Genomic DNA, 11,736 nt, shown 5'->3' on the forward strand with positions numbered 1-11,736 from the left:
AGACCAGGACAGGCGAAAGATCCTTTTCCTACCTCGCTGCCAAAACCTGAAACACCCTGTCTCTCCACCTAAGGCTATCCATCCCAGCCCGATCCTCTGCCAAGTATTGCATCCAAAACGGCAGATGGGCTTTCAATGGCTAAATTGCCTCTCCAAGCTTTAATTGAGGAGAAAAATGCCCCCTTACAAGTCGGCCTGATTGAGGTTGACCTGAACAGCGCTTTACAGCACTCTTCCTGCTTCCTGCACCAACCAGGAACGGCCATGAAAGTAGGTAGAGACGGTGACATAGAAGCACACCCGTCAGACCTGCCTCTCCAGAGATTAGTTCAGGATGTGAGGGGATAGCGGCACCCTTCCTCATATGCCGGGAGTCTCCCTTAATTGGGGTACTTCAAGACTACACCATGAGGAAGCGGCGCCCTGACAGTGTTCTTTCCCGCACGGGCAGCCCAAACTTACGACATGATGAGGGATAAAGGCAGGAAGAGGTTTCTGTCTCACTATCTTGAGAAGTACGCATTCCAGAGCGTGGGGGAGGCAAGAGGAAAGGACCGTATGGCAGACACAGAGAGGGCAGCTGGAAATATCACCGCCTCACCCTTAAGGAACAGCTACAAGCCACTCATGCCTCCAGGGCAGCCTTAGAAATTAAAATAGATACATTGTGGTGGATGTCATATTAATCCGGGCAGACATGAAGAAGAATGAGTGGTGTGTGACCGCCTTAGAGGCCACCCTGAAAGAACACTCAGGGTCTATCAAGACCCTAAATGCAGTCGTTCACCACCTCAAAGAGGGCACCAGACAGCTCCATGCCAGGGCTGAGGGTGCAGAGGGTCGCTCCCATCATATTAATGACTGCTTCGAGGGAATACCTGAAAAGGCAGAAGGAACCAATGTTGGGAAATTCATTGAGGACTTCCTGTCTACTATGGTGAACACAAAAGGCTTTTCCCCTCACAGAGGCTGGGTGTTCATCAACGAAAGATAATAGTTTCCTTTCTCAATTCCAAAGGTAGGGGTGCCGTATTGCGAATAACCTGCCAGCAAGACCCACTCCTCTTTGTAAACCATGCAGTCATGGCAGTACCTGACTTCACACAAGAGTTACCAACATGATGGAGGTCTTTCAACTAATTCAAGTCGAAATTGAGGAAGCCTAATCTGCAATATTCAATACACTATCCGGCAAAGTTATGCATTGTGGACGAGGAAAAAGGTTTGTTTTGCACTACAACAGAGAATGCCTGGGACTGGTTGGAGGGGTGGAGCCCGGTTGGATTGAAACGGCGGGCCCTGCCTAATCTTCTCCGTCTGGAGGGTCCATTCGACGACACCACAGAGAATCCCCACAGAGTCCCTGTACTGAGGAAGTCACGGACACTGACTAAGTACTACAGGAAACCACAGTGGCCAATGGGTAGCGGGCCACGTGGCCCAGAACATTCCACTGAGGCAAGCAGTGATCACCACTAACCCTGGACAGAGAGTCCAGAATGGAACACTACACAGACTCACTAAGGATTGATGTTGTGTGGGGCGACAGATACCACAGGCATTGGGGGGGCAGGTAGGTCCACATGTGCAGCATGGGTATTTAGGATGGGGGTTCATGTTGGGGGAGTTGATACTGGTGCGAGCACACACGCGCAACGATTGGCTGAGATGTTATGGACTTAATCTTAGGACTTTGGACACTGCGAAGAGGGATGGCAGCTGAGGGGTATGAATCAGGGCTTACCTTCCACTCCTGGAATGTGAATGGGTTAGGGAGCAAACTGAAGAGAGGGGAAGTATCACGTTTTCTGATTAGACGGAACCCAGATGTAATCCTACTCACCAAACCCATCTAGGAGGCAACAACTGTGCTTTCTTGTGAGTGGTCACTACACACTCCTGGCACACTCTGGATTTATTACAGGCACTAGAGGCTTTTACAAACAGGTCAAGGTCAAGAAGTCACTCCCTATAATGGTGCTGAGCTCATGTATCGATCCACGGTGCTGCTATGCAGAAATCCTGGGAGACTGGGATGGGGAACAACTGGCTAAGGCCTCCTGGTATTTCCCACTGGTCTTCCAGGAGGATAGGCTTCGGAAGGCCAGGGACTGGCCGGCACAGATGACAGGCTACTGTGATAGTGGGAGTGGACTAGCATCTGGTCATAGATGTGGACCTCGACAAGAGTACACAGGGCCAGAGACATTTGGGTAGAGACACTCAGCTAAAAACGTTTGCAGATAGTATGGAAATGCTGATATCTGGCAAAAGGCACATCATACTGATCAATATTACTCATAAACGGCAGAGGTGGTAGGTTCCATTTCTAGACTTGACTGTATTCTGGTATCCCAGACTCAAGGGGGAGGCAATACCATGATACACACTACCGACCCAGCTGTGAGGCTGTATTGTGAGAAAGCTGCATTGTGGTCAAGAATGCTGCCGACAAGAGATGTGTGATGCAAGGCCATAAGTCGGGGAAGCTTTGCACAGCAGCAGTTACGATGCGGGCTGCGAAGTCGATGTAGAGTTCTTGCACTAACAGGATCCTTGCAGGAGAAGCGATGCATTGGTTTAGCTCAGGTTTGCATCACGCAGCAGATGAAATGAGTCGGTTCTGCTGGGTCCACAGGTTGGCTGACAGATCACCTTCAGACCCACTTCAAAGAGTCTAGGACTAGGGTGGCACCACTTAGCAGGGTAGGGCTCACAGATGGCAGAGTTTAGGTGCTGGATTTAAGGTGGTTGGAGCCTTCTGTCCCTGAGTCTGTAGTCAGGGCACAATCCAACTAGCTTGCAGTCATTCTGAGGTCCAGGGTTCAACAGATGCAGGTCCAGTCCTTCTTACCCAGGCAAGAGGGCAGCAGGCAACAGGTCAGCACAGCAGGGCAACAGTCCTTCAAAGCAGCAAAGTATCTAGAGATTTCCCCCACCTGAGGTGTCAGGCATCTCATTCCTCCTTGCCCTGGCTCCAGCTTATCTGGATTCACAATAGACTAGTGACAATCCATTTGTGAAAGTGCTCAGGCAGTGCTTTTGTGATGTGCTCCTGTGGCGGGTGACACCTCCTCCCCCTTGTTAACTCAGAGTGTCCCGTCCTGCCAACACCTATCTTCCCTTTGTCTCACTGTCTGGGAGCACTACACAAAGACCAACTGCCAGCTACACCTAATCATGGAACCCAGGAACAGGCAGCAGGCACCAAATGGCTTGGACAAGCAAATGGCAACCTGCTAAAAGTAGCCAAAAATACAATGTCTCAACCAGTAATCAATTTAGAGGACAGATACAAGGAGAGTATTAATTACTCAGAGAAGGGAAGAAAGGGAGATCACAAGAAGTTTGTAGGTAGAAAGTACATTCTTATTTGTAAGTAGTTGTGATAGAGCAAGATTTCGCATCGCGACTTGCTCGAGTCATGAACCTCGAAATCTGTTATAAACCCGTAATCCAAATTGTACGTTTTACTAATCTCCTTTATTTTGAGATGCGTGTGTATAAGTGAAGCTTGCCTATGTGTTCTACTAATATGATTAACCCTCGTCCCTAAAAATGTCCGCCGCTTTAGAATCTGCTTCTGCGCATGTGTTAGTCACACTCACGTGACTCTACGTAGATGTAGTTCTGGAGGGAAAGGGTGCGCATGCGTAATAGCCATAAGATGGCTACTCACTGTAATAACGTGGTGAAGCTTGTGCTGTTGCTCATCGTGTCGTTATGTGTTGCACTTACCCTTAACAGCATAGTATATTTTTATAATGATAAACCTGAAGTACGAAATCATGACATGTAATACATTTGTTTATTTCTATGTTTTAATTTGTTTTCGCTTACTTTTCATGTATCACGGGAAATGGGGGTCTGAAATCTATCGAGAGCCATCTTGAAGGTCCCTTCTGCGCATGTGCATGCAGCCAGAGGCAAATAACCTTGGGCAGTGGAACTCAGCCAGCTGGCAGCCACAGTCAAAATGCTCATGTGAACGTCACCTCTGACCCAGCAAGATGGAGTCGAATGTTCTGAAAATGTTACAATGATATTGTTCCTATTATATTCTGCATATTCTCTCATGGGAACCCCAATCTTGCTAGGCGGTACCTTAGAATGCAAAATAGGGCTTGAAGAAGTCTGTTCTGATTGGTGTGTTAACCCATCCTACCTTAGGACCAATCGAAATTTGGGATTCTGACACTTTGCAACATTGGGGGGTGGTACACTGACCCAAGAACAGTATATCTACCCTAGGTTCATCTAGGGAAATTGTCCGACTTGTCCGAATAGCTCACCTGTCACTGACCCAACGCACTCAATAGGTGACTGAATACAGAGCGCTGCGGAGCACTCTGTCCGAATTTGACCATAGGCTCTAAGGTTTTACTAAACCTTAAGTGCTGGCGAAGCACTTTGCTGGGGAGTTCGCTAACCCAATCTGGGTTCTGACTGATAGCTGCAGAGAGGGTGGAGCGCAGGCGTTGCTTCCAAACTGCGGGTGCTGGTCGTGTCCTGGTGGTCCTGTCCTGATCCTAATCTGGTTTTCCTGTCCTGTCCTGGGGTGTCCAGTCTGCACCTGCTGTCCCGTTGATGTCTGTCCTTCCTGGGGGTATTTCCTGCCCTTAACTGACCCGTGGCCAGGGTTGGTTTTCACACCAGTCTAGGTAAATATACTGCTGCAAACTCTAAACTGCACCTTTCTATTTTCTGTCTTTGCTTCAATAAAGACATACCTTTGCATATGAAAATTTTCCATGCTTTCCGCAACCATTGCATATCCTAAAGTCATTTTGCATTTAATTTCATAGCATGTTCCTATGTTACCCTACCTTTTAGAAATCATTTTCTCCATTGCTGTTTACAATTTGCTGATGTGGTCTATAATTTTCTCGTATAAATCTGACTAAAGTAGCTCCCAGATGCATAGCGTGTTTCTTTTTTCCTCGCTCTTCCTATAGATGTATAGGATCTCTGAATTTCCCTTAGTATAAGCACTTTTCCAATAGTATAACCCTAGTACGTGCCTGAGTTTATGAATGTCCATTCTTAGATCTCACCTCTGAATCCACATAGTATATCCCTGTTTTCCACTTCCCACATTTGCATTTATAAATGGTTGCTTTAGCATTTTTCCTATATGGATATGTTATTTTTGTCATCTTAGTTATTGATTGTCTGCTCGCAATAAATTGTCTGCTCACTGAATTTCAACTTTAAAGGTCTTAAAACTTCCCAGTTGTCCGTGGTTATTTGATGAATATCAAAGATTATTAAGTTGGGTTTGTAATTTGCTGCCTTTCCTTTTACAGCTAGCTCCCTGACCCATCGTGGTCATAGGTACCCGTAACGGTGGATGGTAAGTCGGGTACACTGGAAATAATCGTGAAGGACTCAATGGTTATTGGTAGTAGATTGTAAGGTCATCCGATCAATGTGTATATGGTGAATTGAAGTATATGGGCCCGAAGCCAGAGTGGCGAAATTTATTGGTCGGGTGACCTGCGATCTCTATCAGTTATTTTCTGGTAGCGAAGAGGATGGTTAGGGAATAGTTAAAGGTTAGGTAGGACTAGTTAGTCTAGCTAAGTTGGATGCTGCTAACGAGAGTAGGCAATTCGGGTGATCTGATCACTCACTTGAAGTGTTTGCTTTGAAAAAAATTATGAAATGTTTTAAAATCGTTATTCTTGTTATTATATTGTTATATGTATTAATCCATTCGTATGTAAAACGTTTACTGTGTTGTTGGAATCCCCGGGGAATTGAATAGCGAGTGGTGAATAGAATCCACTTGCTTTGAGGTCACTTGTTCCAAGGAAAGTTGGTGCAGGTTAGGCAGAACTAGAAGCACTAACTAGGGTTTTTTTCTGAATGTATGTTTGAATAAATGTTAGCGACGAGGTTCATTGGCAAAATTCCTATTGTGGCGTAACCTAGTAAGGGTCACATCTGAAGAATAGCAGGTTCACCGGAGCTTGGCTGAAAGCAAAGGGGTCCGCTGGTGAAACTTTAGACTTGGATATATCCCGGAAAGGTGGATGAGTCTAGGGAAGTAGCAGGTTCTCCAATGCTTGTGTGAAGGGTAGGCAGAAGGGATCTATCCGTAGTGTGTGAAAAGTAAATGGAAGTAGTTTACTTGCAGTGAAACAAACTCTTTCCTGTCTAGACACTTGAGCACAGTGGCGAATGTGTATTCGTTGTTAAATAACCAAGCACTAGCACTTTAGAAAGTAAGAAAGTTTCCGTTACCTTGTAAAGGAGGGAGTCAGTCGAGAAGCTGCTCTGACGTCACTCTGTGCCGCGCTGGGATTGGTAGACGCAGCGGGCGGGTAGCGGGGCTGGAATTGTAAAGGAGGGGTGAGCGCCGAAGCGTGAGAACTTTCTCGCGAAAGGGCCGCGCACCCGTTGGTCGAAAATATTTGAACTCGTGCATTTCATTGGCCGCACGAAAATAAAAGAGGCATTTTGATTGGAAGTGATTTCGTAAACAAAAGTCACTTGTAGGAATCGTATGTGGCATTCGTATAGACCACATACTCGACCCGATCCACGGCATATGGGATTTGAAAACGACCAGTGGAAAGGTGTTAAAAACGACATTATGTACGGAAATAAGAGAAAATTGTCCTTAGTGAACAAAGTGAAGAACTATTTCAAGAAGGACAAGCCGATTAAAACTAGAGAAGGGGTTGTAATTCCGCCACCGAATACTCCCGCATCTTTCATGATGTTTGATAAAGGGTACAACACATGTGTGTGGTTGGAAAATTGGGTGGAATACACGAAGGATGACGGAGTATTGGCCTTTCCATTAGACGGAACATTTAACAGCGGGATTCTATTTAATCTGAGAACCCGAATGAATGATTTACATCCCAGACCTAGATTAACGCAGTACGAAGCACTAGAGGAATGGGAAATCGAGGCTTTTGAAAGGGATAAGCCCAGAATGGATAAAGGATTAACTAAATTTTATCCAAAGTTGAAGCAGGAAGTCCGAGCCAAAAAGATGAAACAGTGGAGACAGAATATGATTGTAGAAGGGCTGTTTCCAATGATGCCAGCATGTGGGCCTCCTGGGGGGGAGAAGAAAACAGAAAAATGTAAACATTGGGTGCCCATTGGGGAATCGGATGATGAATTATTAGATGACCGATTTACAAGAAGCCCACCTCCTTATAATGAAGAACGTAGACCTTCTAGTGAAGGGGAAATTTTCCGAAGACCTCCTCCCCCGGAGGAGGCCAGATCTGCCAGTGCAGGAGGGGGTTGCTTCATACCTCCCTACCCCTAAAGTCTAGGTCCTGTAGAGAAGAGGGATATTTATCCAAGGATACCAGTTACTGGGGAGACAAGATACTCCCGTGAAAAGGACTTTTGCTCTCGACCCCCTTACGGAGGTGAAGCGAGACCCTCAGGTTCAGGAATGCCGTTCCTACAACCTCATTATGAGGAAGAACCAAGATCCCTAGGCACAGGAAGTTTGTTCCCAAGACCTAATTATGGCGAGGGACCAAGTGAAACACATCCCACTGCCCCGAGTTATGCTCCCACTCAGACCCCGCAGGTGTTACATGACAAATCCTTAGAAAGATTATTGGAAGAAAAGGAGCGGGAGGTTCTAGCAAAGCAGAGTGCTGAGATAATTCAGAAAATCTCCCAGTTAAATACCAGTCCTGAAGCTATGACAATCCCAGTAACTATCGGACCGGTGGTTCCGTTGTATGGGGACCGTCAAGGGAGTCCGAAAACTCCAGTAATTACTCCCGTCATAGCACAACCAAGACCAGAGCCCTTAATTGTAGATGAACAGACAAGCAAGTGCGAATCTGAAGCCTCGCTATTGGATCTGCCCATTAGAAATACAGGGAAAAGGATGCAGAAAAGACATAATCCTTTTAATACGAGGGAGATTCAAATGGAATCGACTTCTGGTACTAAGAGTGTCACGTTGGTGACTCCTGAGGAAATAGAAAGATGGAGTCAAGAATTAGAAAAACAAACTCCACAGACAAAACCTTTAGATCTCGACAAACTAAGAGTAGAAATAGAAGAATTAATGGCAGGAAATGTAGGATTAGACAGATTAAATACCTACTCTGAAGAAGAGCTGCTGTTTATTTGCAAAAGTCTTACCCGAAATGCCCGAGTACTCCATGAAAAATTTACAGATACGGCTGCTAGCATGGGAATAGATATTTCAAAATCGAAACCTTTGCAGAAACCCTACAGAGCAGACTTTTCAGACAAAGATTTAGAAAACCTGAATGTGTCAGGAAAGAAAGTACAGGTCAAAGAACTATTGACAGTGTTGCAGAAATGGGGAGATGTAGAGAGATGGAAAGCCAGATGGGCTAGGAAAAAAGATGAGGCCAGGTCTAAGCAGGCAACTCCCGAATTCGTTCTAAAGGAAGCTGACAAACCAGAACAGTTATGCCCTATGCGCGAAGTGACAGGTGGAAAATATGTACACGTTCCATGGTCCAGGCAGGATATTGTGCTTTTACTTATGACTTCCCGAAATTAAGAGAAAAGCCTGTGGATTGGTACCGGCAGGTAGAAAGATTTGTAAAAGTGCAGAAATGCTTGTGGAAGGACCTGGATGGGTTCTTCGACATAGTGGTCCCTGTAGATCTGTGGACTGAGTGTAAGATCGCCATAGCGTGGCCTAGTGAGGAATACGCGAGGGATTCTAAAACAGGAGAACCCTCTAAGGATGTGATGAGAAAATATGATCAGGTAATTCAGCATCTGAAGCTAAAAGTGCCCGCTAAGGAAACTGATTGGACCAAGATAGATAGAACAACGCAGGAAAGGGACGAGACTGTGCATTCCTTTTATGAAAGGCTGTTGCAGGTGTTCAAAACATACAGTGGTATAGATAACATCGAAATTAAAGACATGACACATTTTATTTACAGGTTTGTAAACGGTTTAAGACCTGAAATTTGTCAATGGATAAAAGATAACAAAATCTGTTGGCAGTCCAAGAAAATGGACGAGGTCCTACGGTACGCCAAGTACTGTGAGGACGAAATGGCAGAAAAGAAAAAGGCGTTGAAGGAAAAGGTGATGTGGGCACAAGTAAAGCTCGCAGAACAGCAGGAAAAGCAATTGAATAAGCTAAATAAAGCCACTCAGAACCAAGGCCCTGGCGGTGGGGGTGGAGGAAAGCCCCGAGCTAAAATGAGCAGAGAGGAAGCGAAAAAGAAATTTCCCTGCCACCAGTGCGGAGAAATTGGACACTGGAGAGACGAGTGTCCATATTTACAGAATGATAATATCCAAACACCTGATTTAATTCCACAGACGCAGAATGAAAAGCCAAGAAAGACCCAGCAGCAGGTAAAAACAATTCAAGTACCCCGAGCACCAAAGCCAACTTTTAAGGGTAAATCACTGCAGGGTGACGACATAGAGATCTGGGGAGGCAGTGAGAATAGAAATGCAGCAACTTCGCAGTATCTACTGAATGACACTTTCTTCTGTGACGACCAGTACTGACGGGGCCTGAGAGGGGAGGACGAGGAGTGTGTACTTGGCGCCTCCTTGCCGGTAGACCAGTCAGGGCCATACATTGAAGGAAAGGTCGACGAAAATGATGTCACCTTTCTATTGGACACTGATGCTACCCGTTCTACTGTGAGAACAGTGGACGTTCCAAACCTACCCCTCTCGGGAGAAGCAATCCAGGTAGTAGGGGTATCTAATCAATTGATTAGTACCCCCGTTACAGAACCCATGGAGATTTCAATAGGGAACTTTAAAGAAATGCACAGATTTGTCGTCTGTGACACCAGCCCAGTGAACTTACTGGGACGTGATTTGCTGTGCAAAATGAACTGTACCATCTTTTGCACACCAAAAGGCGTCGAAATTCAGACACCAGATGAAGATGGTATTTACAAGCTAATGTTAATCAGACCTGACTCAGAAATCAAACGAATGACTATACAGGACTTACCTGAAGAACTCCAAAAGACAGTGAAACCAGAAGTATGGGACTTTACAGGAAAGGATGTAGGATTAATGAAAAACGTAGACCCCATACAAATAGCAATGAAAGAAAATGCAGTGTACCCCAATACCAAGCCCTACAGAATGAGTGCCGAAGTAAGAGCAGGAGTTGCCATCGAAATACAGAAGTTGCTAGAAGCAAACATCATACAGGAAGTAATGAGTAGCCCCTGTAACTCACCCATTATGGGCATCAAAAAGCCTAATGGCAAGTACAGGGTAGTGCAGGACCTGAGAAAGGTAAACAAGATAGTGGTTCCTTGTTGCCCTATTGTTCCGAACCCAGCAGTGATTCTGTTTCAGATTCCCTGGGATGCTGAGTGGTTCACAGTGATAGACCTATGTCACGCATTCTTTTCGATTCCATTGCATCCAGACAGCAAATTTCTTTTCTCATTTGCTTTCAACAGTCACGTGTATGTCTGTAATAGGGTCCCCCAGGGGTACACAGAAAGCCCCTCTATCTTTAATCAGATCTTGAAAAAATGCCTTGAATCTTTAGTCTTACCTGGAAAATCTGTTTTGGTGCAGTACATCGACGACCTATTGGTGGCGTCCAAAAGTCATAGGGACTGTGTGATTGACACCATTGCCCTACTGAATCACCTGAGTGAAAAGGGACATAAGGTGGCCCCTGAGAAATTGCAGTTCTGTTCAAAATCAGTGAAATATCTGGGACACCAGATAGAAAAAGGCGTCAGAAAAGTCACCTCAGAGAGAGTCAGGATAATTCAAAATATGCAGTTACCCCGTACTCAGAAAGAAATCAGAATGTTCCTTGGAGTTGTAGGATACTGCAGGCAATGGATTGTGGGATTCGCAGTCCTGGCAAAGCCTTTGATAAAAATGACAAAGAAAGAAGCCCAGCACCCAGTGGAATGGGATGATGAAAGCTTAACAGCATTCACTAAATTACGAGATTGTCTGTGTACAGCACCTGCTCTAGGGATGCCTGATTATTCCAAGGAATTTGCTCTATTCTGTGACACTCGTGATAATTGTGCATTGTCAGTCCTAACGCAGGAGCATGGCTTGACCAGACGACCCGTGGCATATTTTTCTGCCACTTTGGATCCAGTGGCTGCTGGATTACCTGGGTGCTTGAAAGCGGTAGCTGCCACTTGCACAAGCTTAGAGCAGAGTGAATCCATTGTCATGGGACATCCTGTAACTGTGTATGTTCCCCATGCAGTTGTAATTTTGCTGACCCGAACCAAGACTCAGTATCTCACCCCTAGTCGGCTGACTAAATACGAGAGAATTCTCGTGGGTGCTGCAAATATAGCCATTACTCGGTGTAATGTCTTGAACCCAGCCACTCTACTCCCTGATTCAATGATTCTGGAAGATGGGGGAGACCACGAGCATGACTGCATTGACTTGACAGAGTTCAGTACCAAGCCCCGTCCAGACATTAAAGAAACACCCTTGCCTGTACATGATGAGGAATGGTTTGTGGATGGTTCATGCATGAGACACGAACTGGTGGGTCTAAGTGCTGCCTACGCTGTGGTTGCTTTAGACAAAATTAAAGAAGCATCCTGTTTATTCGGAGTAAAGTCTGCACAAGTAGCCGAATTGATTGCCCTGATAAGAGCTTGTAAATTGGGAAAAGACAAAAGAATAACAGTGTATACTGACAGCCAGTACTGTTATGGGGTGGTGCATGACTTTGGCCAATTATGGCTACAAAGAGAATTCCTGACTTCATCAGGTACTCCC

Source organism: Lissotriton helveticus, chromosome 8 (assembly GCF_964261635.1).
Source record: "Lissotriton helveticus chromosome 8, aLisHel1.1, whole genome shotgun sequence".
Classification (NCBI taxonomy): Eukaryota; Metazoa; Chordata; class Amphibia; order Caudata; family Salamandridae; genus Lissotriton; species Lissotriton helveticus.